This window comes from Lonchura striata, chromosome 6, assembly GCF_046129695.1.
Source record: "Lonchura striata isolate bLonStr1 chromosome 6, bLonStr1.mat, whole genome shotgun sequence".
Taxonomy (NCBI): Eukaryota; Metazoa; Chordata; class Aves; order Passeriformes; family Estrildidae; genus Lonchura; species Lonchura striata.
Window position 1 is genome coordinate 40,286,564 of NC_134608.1, and position 16,859 is coordinate 40,303,422.

A 16,859-nucleotide genomic window follows, 5' to 3' on the forward strand; every position below is an offset into this window, starting at 1 on the left:
TTACAGACACAGTTTCTGCCTTTTAAAACAGACCTGCAATGCTGTGCGTGTGAAATTATTTGAAATAACACACAGACAGCTTGGCAAAGACTCACAGATAGCATTTTTGTACTCGCACAATGATTCCCGTTTCCCTTTCCCCCAGCCCCACCCTGAGAAGTATAATACGTGTTAAAGCAGCCAAAAATGAGATCACGCCAGGATAGAGTACTTCGTTGCCATCATCTGCGGCGAGGATGCAAACACTCTAACCCCTCTCCTCTTTTGTGAGAAACACACTCAGCCTCTTCTCGGTTTCCACTGTGGGGAAATTAAGTTGCCGGGATCGGTCTGAGTTTTAAGGGAGCCTGGAAACTGAAGACTGGTGTTCTTCCCAGGATCTCTTATCCTTACACCTCAGGGGCAATAAAGGGATTTCCCCATAATTTACAAAGGAAATCTGAAACACCCCGTGAGCGCAAACCACCCCCAAGCCCATCCTGCTCCTCCGCATGGAGGAGAGAGCGGAGGGGCGGCACAGCGAGAAAGCCCTCTCGTGGAAAGCACCAGCATCACCCACCCGAGCCCTTCCCCCTGAGCCGCCCCGGCCCGGCCCGGCCCGGCACGGCGCGGCTGCCCGGGGCGCCGCTGGCCCCCGGCTCCCACCGCGGCCCCGCTCCCCGCGGGCTCTGCCATCCGCCCCTTCCGCAAGGAGTAGCTCCCCGTTCACCTGCGCGACTCACAGGGTTAAACACACAACGCGGGAGCCGAGCGGTTTGTGGCACTGGTCTGCCTTGCAGAAAGGGTGGAAATTTGGTGCGGATTTTGCTGGCAGTCTGTAACATCTCAGAAAAGTTAAGGCTCTTCCTTTCTCCTCACCCCGCTACACTTGAATTCGTGGCAACTATATCACATGGTGTTTTAGCTTGCGCCAACAAAAGCTGTACCTCGGCCACAACAAATACAGAAACATTTACTGCCTTCCAAGGAGGGTCAAGCATTCGAATCATTTTAACATGCTATAAAAATACTTCAGTGAAAGCAGATGATAAAGAAGTGCATCTGTACATTATGCTACACAGTCGAATTTGAAAGATTGCCCCCAAACTATGAAAAAAATAAAGAATGGACCAAGTTCTTCAAGTGACATCCCTACCATTCGCTCTGTTTCTATACCTTTTGTGACAGAAAAACTACTGCTCCTTACAATAACCACTGAGTATCAAAATAAGCATCTTGCTGGTAGAATCCATCAAACACTTTCATACATCCTATTGAATTAAGACAACTCTTTAACAACTCCAACTTTTTGCCCACTAGCAAAAGTCCAAGGCGAGCCTATGGTCACAATTAGCATATACCCTGTCAGGCACACAACCATCTCCAGCACACTTCTGTCCAACCAGCTTCGGTAGCCACTGGCAATTCAGTGAATAATGTGCCTAGAGTCTATTAACTGTGTCCAAATTTGCTCTTATTATAGAAATAAAAGCAGTAATCAGGTCGAGCTTACTAATTGCTGAGAGAAGTGCTAGAGAAGAAAAAATTATGTTTATCTAACATACTTCACAGAAAACCACCCAAGTACAACACACAGGAAAATGCTATTTACTGAGTCACTATAACCTTTAAATACAGAAGTTATGATAAAACTTAAGTGCCCAGTTCAGCTTACAAAATCCCCATGTGGTACCTCGCTAACATGTTGCTGCAGCTACAAATTTCTATTAAAGAGCGGGCATTGACCCAAGGTAGCGGGATGGAAGAACAGCAAAGTGTGAAAGAGAAGATTCCTCCCAGCCCGGGCTGAAGTAAAAAACACGTGTAAGTGTCCCACCTTCCTCATCCGAATTTCAGGGGTAGTGGCACACCTCAACACGCGACAGACGCAGTGCAGGGCGCTCCGGGCACAGCCTCCCGGCTCCTCCGCTCGTCTTTACGGTAAGAGGGATCCCGGCGGGAGGGGTGTCGGGCGGAGACAACGGAATACAGAAATACCGAGGACAGCCTCTGAGGCTCCCGAAGACGCTCCCGAGGCCCGACCCCGGAGAGGTGTTACCAGCGGGGCGAGTTCAGCTGGCTGGGGCGCCCTCCCCCAGCCCCCGTGCCGGCGGTGCTGGCGGGCGGGCTGGCTTCTCAGCCCCGCAAACTTGCACGCCCGGCAGCCCGGGGAGTCACGGCGCTGCCGCACACCCTCCCTCCCCCGAGCGAGCAGCGCAGCGCCGGGGTGGGCGAGCAGCGCCCGTGGTGCCCCCACCGGCACCTCCGAGCGCCCCGGGCAGCGGCAGGGCGCTGGGAGCCGAGCCGGAGCGGCACGGCCGGCCGCGGAAGGGCTGCGCGCCCGGCCGGGCAGCGAGGGGGAGCCCTGCCCGTTACCTGGCGGCTCCCGCGGCGGTCCCGCGGCGGCGGCGGCCGGGCACGGACCGGGCGGACCGAGCGGCGGCTCCCGGCGGCGCTGGGCTCCCACTGCCGTGCGCGCCCCGTGCCCGGCAGCCGCGGAGCGCCGGAGCCGCCAGCGCAGCCGGCTCCACCTCCCGGCCGTGCCCCCTCCTCCGCCCCCGCCCGGCCCGGCCCGGCCCGGCCCGGCCCCGGCCCCTCCGGCTGGGCGCGCCTCTGCCCGCGCTCCGCCGCTCCCGCCTCGCTGCCCGTGCCTCTCGTCCGCCTTCTCCTTCGCCAGAAAACTTCCCGGGTGCCCCCGGCAGGAGCCGCCAAGGGCAGCCCGGGGTGAATCCTCCCTCCGTGCCGCGCCTCGGCCGCTCGGGCTGCGGGAATTGCAGCCCAGCAAGGGCGGCCAGGAGCAGCTCAACCCGGGACCCGAGAGCAGCCCTGAGCCCGCTGAGCTCGCAGCAGGCGCCGGTGGGAAGGAGAGCTGCAGGGTGCCCCCGGTAACACCCAAGGGGCTTCTGGTGCGCCGGTGGGATCCTCGGGGCACAAAAGGAGGAGACCAGAGAAGCGGGAGAGAGGTCGCTTATTGACCAGTACCTTTAGAGAGAGCTGCTGAAATGCCTTCGAACATCTGATGGAGAAACTTCAAAGGATGACACTGAGGAACTGGGAAGCTTTTCCAAAATGCATACCAAACCAAAGGAAGAGCCCATGTTTGCGACATGGGAAAAGCCCAGGGAAATAAGGCTTGTGCCGTTGTGTGGAGTGTGTGTACCAATAACTTCTGAGCCTGTTTAAAAATTTCAATAGCATTTGACAACTACAAATTCCATAGAAATAGATAACTGTCTAGAAGAGTTAATCTTTTTTACTGTTCTTGCACACAGAGTGACTATTTCAAGTCCAACAGCATCTGACAAAGGAATACACAAGGGAGTTAATTTCAATTACCCCTAGGAAAACTACTCTTCACTGTTTCTAATACTTAGAAAGTCCTTACCAGGTTGGAGCAAAAGAAACTGAGAGAGTAAAAAGAGTGCAGAAGTAACTCTGTTACTCTCAGTAACAATCAATAGCACAGGATTATTAAACTGGACTTTAGTAAATTGGACATTACGTCCTTATATAACAACAGAGAGAACAATCCTACAAGGGCCAGATCATGCAAGTGATATACAGATGTGTCCCGGTGCTGATAAGAAGTCCTGCTTATTTCATGATGCTTTGCAAGACCGGGGATGCAGATTTGGACCCTCAAAGCTTAGTAGAAGAACAAGAGACAGGAACAGGAATGTGTAACAGTGCAAAGCAAAGGAAAAATATATGTGCCAGCATCTCTGTATAATCTCTGCTAATGCCCCATGTATCTGGTAATGAACAGTTACAAGGCTCCCCAGGTGCAGATATTTGTTGGCGATGGCTTTCTTTTATTTCCTGATGTGAAATAAAAATAGGGAGATACACATAGAATTTAACAGTTATGGTCCCAAATCTATTTCTGTGTAATAGCAAAACTAGATTACACAACCAGACTGTATTTGAAGTGTATGTTTTGTTATAGTCTATTGTTTAAGACAGGCAATCATTTCAGGGTCTGATATTTTCTTGTAATGTTCGGGCCCGTGTTTTTCCATTTCTGTTTTGCTATTCATTTATTTGTGTCACACAGCATGATCCTAGCTCTGCTTGGTCTTTGTGGCAGAGTAGGGGATTTCCATTTCTTTATTAGACACAGTTTGACACGAGGTAATAGCCTTGTTCCTTATTTGATTCCTTTGCAAAGGACTCACAGTGCTATTTTCCAGGAGGCTGGCTTGTCATGCCCCTTAAGCAGCAGATCATAGCTCTTTCAGGCAAAGATTACATTTTTGCTCTACAGACTTGACAAACTGGGTGCATTGGTCCTCCCCCTGCACCCTCTGTAGCAATCTCACAAGTGTACCCCTGCACTGTTGCAGGACCCCACACGCCAAGCAATTTTGCCTTACCAGTGAATAAACCATGAAAGAGTGGGTGTATATGTCTGGCTGCCCAACACTTACCCTTGTTTTAGGGCCTAATGCACAGATCTCATGTGGAAGGTTTCCAATAAACTGATTGGGCTGAGTCCTGATGGAAACACCACCGTTTTAAACAGCCCCAGATTCTACAGACAAGATCCTCTCCTCATCAGAGACACTCTTAACATTTTTTCCAACAACTGCCACCCCTTTCCCCTCCAGTGACATCATTATTCTGATATTTTGGAAAAAAAAGTGCAGGGTAATGTATTCAAAGACTTGTATGTGTTTTCTGTTTTCCATCCTGATTCTATGAAACTGTTTTGTAAATGAACAAAAGTCAACTATATGTGACCCCAGCTTTCAAATCTTCCACATGCTAGCATAGACACAATAGTGCTCTTACATGCTCAACTGTGCAATTTAAGGGGCCTCTATTGAAAATTAGCTTCCCAAGTTCATAGATGCTTTCACCATCATGAAGGAATTGCTTTGTGAATCCCAGCCAGCACTGAATCGAGTTTTGCATTTAAAGCTGGGGTTTACATTCTTTGTTATGTGTAAAGAATATAGTATATCCTCTGTGAACTTAAAGCATAACAGCAACCTTGAATAAAGCCAATTTTATGACAGATCAACATGTGAGAGGGCTGTTTTACTTCTTTTCTTATAAATAGGTTATTTACTTGAAATCAGAACAAGAAAAGAGTTCCATGATTTAGCCCAGAACACTTAAGCTACTTTCTCCCATTTCAGAAGGGCCTAGAGCTGCAGCCCCCTCACTGTCTGAAGGATCTGTCCCTTGAATATTACATCATATGTATCACAATCCAAATAGCCTCTTGTTACACTTCTGATAGGCTTGAGTTTTCAGAAGCAGAAACTGCAATATTGGGAAACCATGAACAAATCATGGCAGGTTCCTCCTGCTTCCTTTGCCTTCAGACTGCTCTCTTTCTTTTCCTATTATTTCCTCTCAGTATTTCTACTAATGCCTTTCTCAATTTGCTGTGAAGGCAGATAAAGCAGGAATACAACCCCAGCCCAGCTTGGCTGTGATTCCTAGAGCTGGACTGACAAACAGCCCAGCTCATTGCCTAGACAGATGGGCAGAAGGAAACTCTCTGGCACCTGCATGCTGGAACCTGAATAGCAATCTATTTCCAGATAACCATAGCACATTCCAGGAGCAATCTGTGCTCAGTAGAAATCACACAGTGTTATTAACTCTGCCATGAAACTGAATGGCACTTCTGAGAGCACAAAACAAACAAGGTCTCAGCCACAAAGAGCTTAGGATGACAAACTGACTGTCTGAACCTGATCACCTGCTCCCAGATGAAGACAGCAAAGTAAGAGATCTTGTTTTTCTGAAATGTCAAGCACTTATAGTGCTGACTGAAGTTACACTGATCAGTATGTTCTCTCATCTGCTATCAGACTGCTTTTCCAGGACCCCTCCATCAGGCTTGGGAAAACAGCATGAGGGGGCAGTTGATGTACTGGTAGAGAGAGGTTTGTTCAAGCTTCGTTATTAAAATCATAATTAAAACCTTGCCAGTGTATTTTTCAAACCAGTTTTTCAAACCAGGCTCAGCTGGGAAAACTGAAGCTAAATTGTTTATGAGTTGGTTTCTTTGTCAATATCAGCATTTCCCAATCATTTTCATCCAAGCAACAGCTAACATTTTGGAGAAAAAAAAAATCACAGGCCCTCCCTTTGCCATGTTGTTTTTGTTTTTGTTTCTTAAATCAAGAACTAAGCTGCATTTTGAATATTCATTTACAGATTTATTTTTCCCTGCTTTGTTTTCATATTCACTTGATCACATGGTAACATACATGCATGTTTTTCTGAAGTGAAAAAGCATATTTTGTCATTATTTCACATATCACCTCCTCATGTCTTTCTGACCCACAGACCACAAGATTGGAAGCAGACTTCCAGGGCAAGAGACATGGTATTCTTAAGATTATCCAACCCAGGAACAACACTTTATGCTCATTGAGATGCTCAGATAGGTACACATAATTTCCCTAAAAGCTTTCGTGCTCACCTCCCTCTTTCCTTGTCTTTGAAGTTGTAAGATCACACGAAGGAACTGGCAGCAGTGCCTAAACCCAAAACTGTAGCAGCAATGACTGAACAAACCCTTGGACTCTGCCCAGAAAAATCTCAATTAAGAGAATTCTTTGTAATAATTTTAATATGTAACATTGAAGGGATACTTTAAAGGCAAAATGAACATATTTAAGATGACAGCCATTTCCACAGGTAACAGCAGGTGAGCTATATATTACTGGGAAAAAAACAAAAAACAAACAAACAAACAAAAAAACAAAAACCACAAAACAAAACTAACAAAAAACCCAAAAAAAAAACAACAACAAAAAAAACCCCAAACAAACAAACAAACAAAAAAACCCAAACAGAAAATATCCTCTCACACATTTGCTTTTTTTCCCCCCCCAGAAGTTTTCTAAAATGGAGATTAAACCAAAATGTCAAGATTTCCAAGTACATATATTTTGAGAAAATTCTCAGTATTCACATTTCCTCTGAAATGTACAGCTGAGATTTTCCTGTACTCCTTGAAACCTTTATGGAAACTAACTCTGTTTCTTACAGACTTTTTAGCAATTTTCACTAAGAAAGAAAAAGGAAAATGGAGATCCCCATTGTACCAGGAACCTTGCAGCTCTTTACATGTGTAACTATGACAAGAGAGACAAACACAGAGGAACAGTTATCCCCATTTACAAACAGGAAATTGAAGAAAGAAGAATGAATGCTGAAGAAGTACTAGAGGTCTGTGTCAGCTCCAGGACATGAGCTAGGAGATCCTGGATCACAGACAAATGCCTTACTCATACAAATATCTATCCTCAAATGTTTTGGCTCTTCTTGGCATTTGCATCTCTCTTATAACACAAAGGGAGGAGGCTCAAATACATTTTTAAAACTCCAGATGACACTAAACTCATGAAGCTATTTTTATTCCCATAAGATTTTACAAAGCACCTTTCTCCTTTAAAAAAGAAGAAAATATAGGAAAACTAACAAACATAGCTTCAGGGTTTATTGTTCCTTGAGATGTTCCATTAAATAACACCTTATTGGACAGTTAAAGTTCTTCACAATTTTTCTATCAAAAATGAGGTATGTAGTTCACAGGTATCTACAGAAAACAGCAGAAACTGCCAGGGGAGATCTGGAAGTGTTGAAAACTTCACTTCTGACAACAGTTGGATGGTCACCCTGCAATTTGTTTCAACACAGCCAGTTGTGTTGCCATGACATGTTAAACATCTGCTAAAAACATATGGAATCCCCCTGGGGGATGTAAGACGATGCCATTCATCAAACTATTTCTCTGCTTCCCTTCTCCCCAAATGACTCCCTTCAGAGAGCCAGCTGAAGAAAAGGATTCCAATGTCTATATGTAGAAAGGGATCCCTATCCAGAAAAGTGGTGATAGCTCCCCTTGGAAGCAGGAGAAGGTCCTATCTGAGTAAATTCTGCTAAAGCACATGTAATGTGGTTAAGGAGAAAAATAAAACAGCACATCATCAGAACTCCAAAGCAGGCATCCCCTTCCTTAGGTAGAAGGAGGTAGCATGGGGTTCTGTAGCAAAATTAATCCCCATTCTGCAGAATCCAGTTTACATGGGCACTACCAGGTTAGAGAGAGACTGCTGAAATAATGATCTTGGGCATGGAAGGATCTAATATTTTTCCCACTATCACACAAAACAGAATGTTATTACATCCAGAAAATTGACCTGTCCGATGCCTAAACACCGGGATGAACATTCATGGCTGCGTAAAATGACTTCAGAAAGGCTGTAAAATGCATGACTTAGAGACAATTTTCCTGGTGTGAAGGTTGCTGGACATCACACATGATCCCAGAATTTTTCATTATCAAATTTGGTGCCCTAAGTGGGATGTAGCTTTCCAGAACTGAACCGATCTCTAGTGACAAATGGAGATGACATATCCTGACAAGTCCACAAAGCAATGATTGGATGGTGATGCTACTATAACCTCATTGGGATCGCTGTCAGAAACTACACAGCTTTCTTTTGTTTCCTGAGGCTTCTGTTGTTTTTCTCAGATATGCTACTTTCTATAATAAAAGATAGTACTTCTCTGCAGACCTCTTTTCACTTGTCATTCACACCCCTTCCAAGCATACACACAGTGAGGGCAGGAACAAAACTGCACAAGTTTTGCTTCTTTTTTCCTCAAGCTCAAGAGTCCTTTTGTGCATTTGTGCATAAGGCAGCCCTGCTCTTCTGTCAACAAAAGGGAACTGGTAAGTGAACAGAGCAGCCATGGGAGCTGTGAAATTCCTGAATGTTGTATAGTGGGATTGAGGCTGGCTCGGTACTAGGGCAAGATTAGTTATTTTTAAAAATGTAGTCATAAAATTAATGGTCCTTGTGAACCCTTCACCAGGCACTAATTAATCAGCCTTCCATTTTTACAAGTGAGAGCAAATGAATGCCAGGAATATGCAGTGATTTTGCCAAGTGGGCAGTAGGATTAGATTTATTAGAATTTAGGGTTCCTAACCTGTGATCAAAACTTGATTGCACCTCTGTCAGTTACTTCAAATGTGAGATTTCTTTATCTGAAGATGCAAATCCTTTCATTGGATAGACACTCATTAGTCTGAACAACTGCTATACAAATAATGTTATTTTGCAGCTTAAAAATGTGGATTTTTGTAGACCACCATGGAACACAGGTTGGAACTATGGGAGTCACTTATCTGACTGATTTCTGCTACAAATGTTTTAAACAACACTGTGAGTTATTAGCTGCTGTTTCCTATCAGGAAGAGATAAGCCATGGATTTATTAAATGTTGGAGCTATTTTCACCCTTGGTTTTACTGGACTGATTTAAATGAAACAATGCCAAGGACACATTCTCTTAGCTAAGTAGCCCTTAGCCACCTACTGCATTTAACTTATTGTACATACATCACAAAAGCTTACAAAGCAAGAGGAAAGAACCATCTACTTGATTCCTGTATTCTGAGCTACCATCAGTGAAGGACCCAGAATCCACATTCTGTTTGAAAGATTACCAAAACTATTCCCATAGATTTACAGCCTGCTAAATGGTTGAATCCACCAAGCCCCTGAAACCTGAGAATAGTGGAAAGCCTGGCAAAGGCTCTAAAGCTTCCTGCACTTTCCTCCTGTTGTAACCAGGCCCTCTGTGCAACCTTTCACGCCATGTTTTGGCACCTTCTAATCCTCCTGGCTGTGATACCAAATTGCAGACATGGCTGTGAAAGTTAAAGGCATTAAGAATAAATTGTTAACTGGATTTTTCTGAAATCCTGTACAGCAGTCAAGACTAGGGAATTTAGAGGCAAACAGGAGTTTGCCCAAACCACTTCTGCAGCACTACTTTTAAGATGATTCCAGTTGCTCTAGAAGAGGTGCAGAGTGGAAGAAACCTGGTGCAAGCCCTCAGGTTAGCTCCTGTGCAGTATACAACCCAGTGTGTACACGTCTATCTTCCTCCTTTTCAGTACATCTCACTCTCTCACTTTCATGTCCACTTCTCTAGGCTCATTTTCTCAGTATCTCCAGCCCTGTTGTGTTCTCTAAAACCCTTTAATTCTTTACTTTCCCTGTGATAACCCTCCCTCACAATCAGGTCTCTATGTTGTCTTCCAGGCGGTCTCGTTTTGGTTCTACAGATAAAGACACAAAGCAGAGAGTTGAGTAGAGGAATGGGGGTCACAAAAAGTCAGAAGAGGTTTTTTCCTCTCTAAACTGACAAATGGGGGCAAATCCCTCTGTTGCAAGAAAAATAATGACATGTTAGAAAGGATGAGCATGGAAACTCTGCCTTTCTTGGAAACAGCCACTGAAGTGAAGCAATAGTTTTGGGAAGCCCAGGGTATTGGTAGAGCAGCTGGTCTCCTTCCAACTGGGATTTGCTGTATTTCAGGGCTATAATCAAGCAAATAGAGACTTTGCCAACCAAGGCTTTATTCCATGTGCCAGGGAGCAGCCATCTCTTCACCTGAGCTAGAAATGTCTTCACTAATGTGCAGCATGTGCATAAGTCACTAAAGAGCCTTCACCCTTCATCAGTCAGACAAGTGCAGTTGTGTGTGCAGCAGGACGAGCCGAGGCAAGGGGATGGCAAGCTATTAAGAATGAAGCCTAATGGCCCCTTGAGAGCCCTGGGAGAGGGGATATAAAATAAAATTAAAGAAACCCTTCACCTGAATTTTAATCATACCCAAGGGAAGACATGAGATTTAATATAAAACATTACACAGCTGCTTTGCTACACGAGATTAACTTCATGTAACAGGATGAATAAAAATATTCCCACTCCAACTTTCTGAAGCATTCTGCCCTGAGGCAGTGAGAGAAATGGCACAGAATGCAGAATGAGGCAGGGGGAGAGCTAGAGATGCTTTTAAGCTCTGTGCAAGTCACCCATCCAAAGCTGGGCTCTGACACAAATCTCCTTCAGCATCTCAAATTAATAATTCATTCTTAGCTGGGCGATCATTACAAGATCTCTTTCTGTAGACAGACAGAGAGAACAAATGTAAGAGTTAATGCTGGCTGGCAATACTCTGAACCTCTGAGAGCAACAGGCTATGACAGCAGTGCTTAAGTTCTCCCAGTGCTGTGCTGAATGCCTGGGCATCTGCTAAGGACTGTAAATGTGCACGGATGAGGACTGACCCACTTCTGCAATTGAAAACTGGAAAGCCTCCCAGATGCACATGTGATGTTTTGGCAACACAGAGAGAGAGAAGTTCAAGGAAACTAGGAAAAGAGTTCAGAAGAGGAGTGTGAGCAAAAATACACAAACAGAAAAACATCTTGCTCTAAACTCTTTGTTATCAGTCATCCAAGATCAGTTGCTGTCAAGGTCAGTAGAGATTTTTTGTGGTAGAAATGAGGCAACTTCCCTCAGCAACCAATAGAAGCCATAGGTTCACATCACAGCCTGTCAAAGTCAGCAGGGACTTGGTCACAAATTGATTTACAAGAACATCAACTGGAGATATAACCTTTTTACTTTCCAAGCTGTAGAGTAAATGCATGTCCCTTGACAAGTAACTTCTCCTGGTAACCCCATCAACCATTTATGGAGCTAGAGTGGTATTTGCTTAGTGCTCAGCATGACAGGCAGTGTGCATTTCACAAAATACACCTCCTCCCATAACCGACAATTTAGAAAATTAACTATTTACTATTCTTGCTAAGAATTATCAGAAGCATCCAACTGATCATTTCGCACATTTTGTATCTGTCCTTTGGGGATAGCAGTCCTATTAGACCCTGGAAATCAAGGAGTTTCTAGCATTGACTAGGCCTTGGAAAATAAATCCAGATCTCAACAACTGCTATGAGTCAGATGTGATTTTCTTCTTTTATGCCAGATGAGAATTCACAACTTGAGCGTGATGCCAGTCACAGAAATAAGAAAACAGAGAGCTGCCCAGGACAGCAATGTGCTCAGGGACACTGTGGTGCCTGCTTAGTCTCTGTGGGAGCTCTGCAAAGGCAGGCTGGTTGTGGCTGCTCAGACAGAAGTCAAGGTTATTCAGAACAGATGCAGCATTCACCTACCTGATCTCAGGTGTCTGGCAGTAGTGGGTGAAGCAATCCCAGTTCCCCTGTGCTCACCTCTTCAGCCTGCAATTATGGTTGCACTCCTTCCTGCTAGTCTTCTCTTGCCTGTGGAACCAGCAGACTCATACCAGTCCCTCATCTTGGGGGCTGAAAAATTCAACTTTCTGTTTGCTATGGAGAAGCCTGGAGTCACCCCCAGGCACTGGTGATGCTCTGCAGCTGGAGGTGTTCTGAGTGAGATGTAAATCAAGATACTTGGTCATAAAGCAGCATATGACAAGTCTTGGAGGGAAAAAAGGTGTTATCTTTAGTAACCAGGCCAAATGCCAGCTCCAGCTAAGATAACAGACATTCTACTGACTTCCTGCAATTTTCCTTCAGTGAAATATTATCCTCTTTACTTCCTGCCAGAGTGTCATTTAACACTGCTTTGCTGTTCTACTGTGATTTGCTCAAAGAAAGCTGCATTTCTGTGTAACTAGAAGAAGACTAAAGTAACTCCACTACATTAAAGATGTGCCCACACTCTGTGATTCTGAATGAGATTTGTGAACATATTCAAGAAAGATTCAATAGTTCAGTTTAATTTTGGTCAGTGAATTTAGCAATAATACTTTATGACAGGAAAAAAAGGCAACACATCAGTTACATACATGGATGACATGAGCATTCTTGTTTGTATCTGGAGAGCACATGTCACTCAAATAATTTTCTCAGAACAATGGCAAGACTCTCTTCCTGTAGCACCCTGATCTCACATTCCAGCAACCATTAATCCTATCACCTGGAAACAGCTCCTAGAGACAGCACTGAAGTGCCCTCCAAACAGGAGGTACCAGCCCGATTCCACTGCCTCGTTTGGACTTGATGATCTTAAAAGCCTTTTCCATTTTAAACAATTCTATGATTCTGTGATAGATACTGGCCTATTACATACAGCTACATTTGCTGCACATATTGAAGAGTTCTACAGGTGGGATGGGGCTTTGAGCAGCCTGGTCTAGTGGGTGGCATCCCTACCCATGGCAGCAAGGTTGGAACGAGATGATCTTTAATGTTCCAATCCAAACTATTCTATGATTTTATAGCACTGCAGTTTTGCCTCAACAATGCCTTGCAGACACCATTAGGTAACACAAATGCTTTGTGATAACATATTACTTGAACTTGAGATAAAACTACAGCAAAGCAATTTATTGCTACCTGTATATTTGCACTGGAATATGTCGGTGTACCTGAGGAACAGCTACTGAAGCAGGCAGGAGGAAATGTTGTTTTGCTGTTCACAATGGGTTTCCTCATCAAACAGGCATGTTCATTAAAGCTTGTTTCCTTTGGCAGGATGACTATAAAGGGCAGTTGTGGAGGAGGAAAAGGAGTACAGACTTATGACACGGCATTTTCCAGGATTTGTCCTGAAGATTAATTTTATCCACTGCTTTAATGAGGCCGAGTCCTCACGAATGGGTGGCCCACACCTTCACATTCTAGTGTGATAGTACAATAACAAGACAGCCTCTCAACACGTGTAAGGCCATGCCTTTCACAGGAGCATCAGGTACTGAGCACAAATCACAGGCCAAGTAGGAAAGGCAGAGCTGTTCACTGCAATTCAGGTAGTGTCAGAGCCTCAGGATCCATAAGGTCAGAACTGCTATAGCTAATAGGCAATTTCTCCATCAAGTGTCATGCTGTTCACATGTTCCTGCTTTGCCCTTTCCTCCTGGGGTGTTGATGGTGCTGTTGATGAAGGTGGGACTACAGCCAGCTGTTCTCTGACATGAGGTGTGCCAGGCAGTGGGATACTGCCCTCAGCTCCAGAAGCTGTCAAAACCATCATGAATTTATATTCTGTGGAAGTAATTAGGGACTCCCCGTTGCTTCTCCACTCGCCTCCCATTTGTAGGGCAATCACATCAGACAAGAGCTGTGCTCAGTGAACACTGCCAGCCTCCCCTGGAGCCAGTGGGGACTATTAAGAAAGGTTACTGGGGCAGATGGAATATTCCCCACTAGAATGCACACACAGAGCTATAGATTTTGCCTTTGAACATAGCCTGTGGCAATTTCCAGCAGATAAATGAAAAATGCTATTCTCATTTGTTTGGGTTTTTTAAATAATGATTTGCATCACTTGTTGCTTTTAGTCATAGTAATCTCCAGTCTGTGGTAGAGACAAAATTTTTTTTCTTCCCTATTTGCCTGATTTTTTCCATTCACTTTCTCACTCTCTTCACAACTAGTGCAGGCATACAGAGCCTTTGTGCTAAGGGAGTCTGGAAGGGGAGCTGCTGCTGCTCACCAGACTCCTTTTGTTAAGGTTTGCAAGGGGAAGGGACTGGCCCTGAAATGCCTAAGGAGCTTTCTTCAGCCAGCTTTGGTCCTTTCCTCAGGACCAAAACTGGACTAGCAGTTCAGAGGCACAACCTGAGTTCATTTTAGACTCCTGCATCAGGCAAAGGCCTTCATAATGCAGTGAGTTTCTGAGGTCTCGGGCTTCCCACTGTTATGTGAGGCTCACTGGGGGATAAGACCCATGAGTTTTGCCAGGATGAAAAGCCAAGCTCGTGCAGTTTCCTGTCTAATAGCAGATCCCTCTAGCAGAGTCCTTGCCCTCCCCCTCGGGTGAACTGCCATTGACCCAGCGAATTCAATTAGTATGGTTCTTCCTTTATCAAACAAACCCCACATGGCCCAAACCAAACAAGGTGCATTTGAAAACAAATGGATTGAAACAGCCCTAATCTTGTCTCTCTCCAGTTCAGCCTACCCCCAAAAACAGTCAGGATCCCATCTGGTCTGCAAGGGGAATGGGGAGCCTGATACCCTGCAGAGCAGAGAGTATCACTGATTTGGGCCTGTATCAAACAAACCATTACAGTGCTTCCATAGTGCTTTTGGGGCCAGTTTTCTCACTGTCTCCACTGCTGAGCCCTAAAGAAAAGGGGAAGAATGCCTCAGCTGAAATCCTAGGAAGAAAGCTTGTGTAACCTTTAACTCATTCAATTTTTCCCATGCACAGTGGTGATGCAGTACACTATCATATGCAGTCTGGACAAACCCCACTACCTAAAGCACTTACATAAATCACCAGAGCAAAAAGCACAGCACCTTGACTGAAGGCTCTGAATCACTTCAGCCACACTATATGTGAAGGCTTTTCCCTTATACCACAGGGAAGTTGTCAGTTCTCCCATTTCTGGGGACCAGTGGTCAGCTACATCTGTCCTAGGATGCATACTAGAAAAAAGAAAACCCATATCAAAGTGGGATTCCCCATCTGACTTGTCCAGAAGAAGAACTCAGCTGTGATGTGGAGAAGGGAGTTTTCTTTGCTAGCAGATTGGCACAGACACAGATGCTGGCCCTATTACTGCCATTATAAACAGCACAGACTTGTTTGGGAACCCTCCTCTGACACCAAGCATTGAGTCGAGGTTGTCAGAAATTCCTGTGCACCCCTGACACCTATTCAGACACATCTCCCATGCCTCACCTTCTTTTAGACCAGGCACAATTCCTGCCAGCTCGAAGGACATGGACACAGAGGGAAGCTGAGGCTGTCCCTGCCCAGCAGTCCCCAGCAGAGATGCCCTTTTCCTTTGGGACATGGATGAAAAAGACCTTAAGTCAGGCAGCACATCTTAGGCCAACTTCCTTGGGTGGTTCCCAGGGAAAGCCTGGTAGAAGAGGATCAGAGAGAGTGCAAGTGTGAGAGGGCTCAGACAGCACTGCCATCAGATCTGGAGGAATGGTGATTTGCCTGAAGACAAGCTCTTGTGTCATACACTGAGGACACGTTCCAGAGATAGACTGTAGGACCAGTGACACACACAGGAGTTCCAAATCAGGGCTGTGCAACTAGGTAGTCATTGAGGTTGCATAGGCACTAAGGAAAAAAAAAAATCTTTCTTAGTACAGCCCATCTCAACAGACTTTCTCCATGTGGTCATTTGCAGAGCAGGACACTTGAGCCATCTCCTGTGGCAATGCCCACTGAGGGCAGTCTGTCTGACCCACTGGGCAGTCCTCATTCAGCCTCATCCCTCTTGGAGGCAATCTAACAGCTCGAAGGAGGCAAGCCAGGGGCCGCTATTAATTCCAGGAAGAGTCAAAGGCAGTGAACATATTCTCTTTATACATCTGTTTTCATGTCTAACACATGCCTTAGGTGAGTTTAACAAAACTGTGAAAAGAGAAATCCTGTGAAGCTAGACCAGAAATCTTAGCAGAATATATTTGAAGAAACTGCTGAAAAACATAAATTAGAAGTTATCACATTTTCTATTTCCAGGTTGCCTAAAAGGCATAACATACATATCCCTGTGTGGTAGATGTGAATTGTCCCACTGGAATCAGTAGCCAGCACTGCAAACTTCTGAGATGAGCCATTCTTTTGAACCACTTCCTTTGCCCCAAAAGCCCTTGACAGATTTTCCATATTCTCTAAAAATACATGTTCACTTGTTATTTCTTTTTTTTCTCTGTCAGACTTCCCAAGGATGAAAAAGGGCAAAAACCAAAGAGGAATTCCTGTTGCACTACCCAATGCCACCATAAGTAAGAAACAACTGGAAATTATTGCAAAGCTAGATACTTCTCCAGGGACAGGGTAGTCCCTAGGAGCACTTAGGGGCAGAATTCCACCCACTGCTGCTTCTTTTTCCCTGCAAACACAACATTCCCTACAGAGCACTCCCACAATGGTGCCTCACTGAGAACAAACTAAAATATAGCTGAGGAGACCTCTGGAAAGGCCTTTAAGAAAGCTGAAAAGGCAGTACTATCAGTAGTACAAGTGCACCGGCAAACAGAATTCACTGGAAAAATATATTGATCTGTCTCTTCTGATTCTGAGATTTGAAAA

The 16,859-nt window shown here is 44.9% G+C and overlaps 1 protein-coding gene across 5 annotated transcripts in view; it reads right to left on the minus strand.

The window, feature by feature from the left end:
• Window positions 1-2,439, minus strand: part of TSPAN18 (tetraspanin 18) — a 120,805-nt gene extending 118,366 nt beyond the window's left edge. For 2 of the 5 annotated variants that reach the window (XM_021533229.3, XM_031505040.2), the window contains exon 1: window positions 2,356-2,439. The gene's annotated coding sequence lies outside the window, so the exon portion shown is untranslated. Of the gene's footprint in view, window positions 1-722; window positions 1,195-1,816; window positions 2,145-2,355 lie in introns of those variants that run through there. The other 3 variants (XM_021533236.3, XM_021533231.3, XM_021533232.3) reach the window with 3 other exon arrangements.
• Window positions 2,440-16,859: the final 14,420 nt, after the last annotated feature.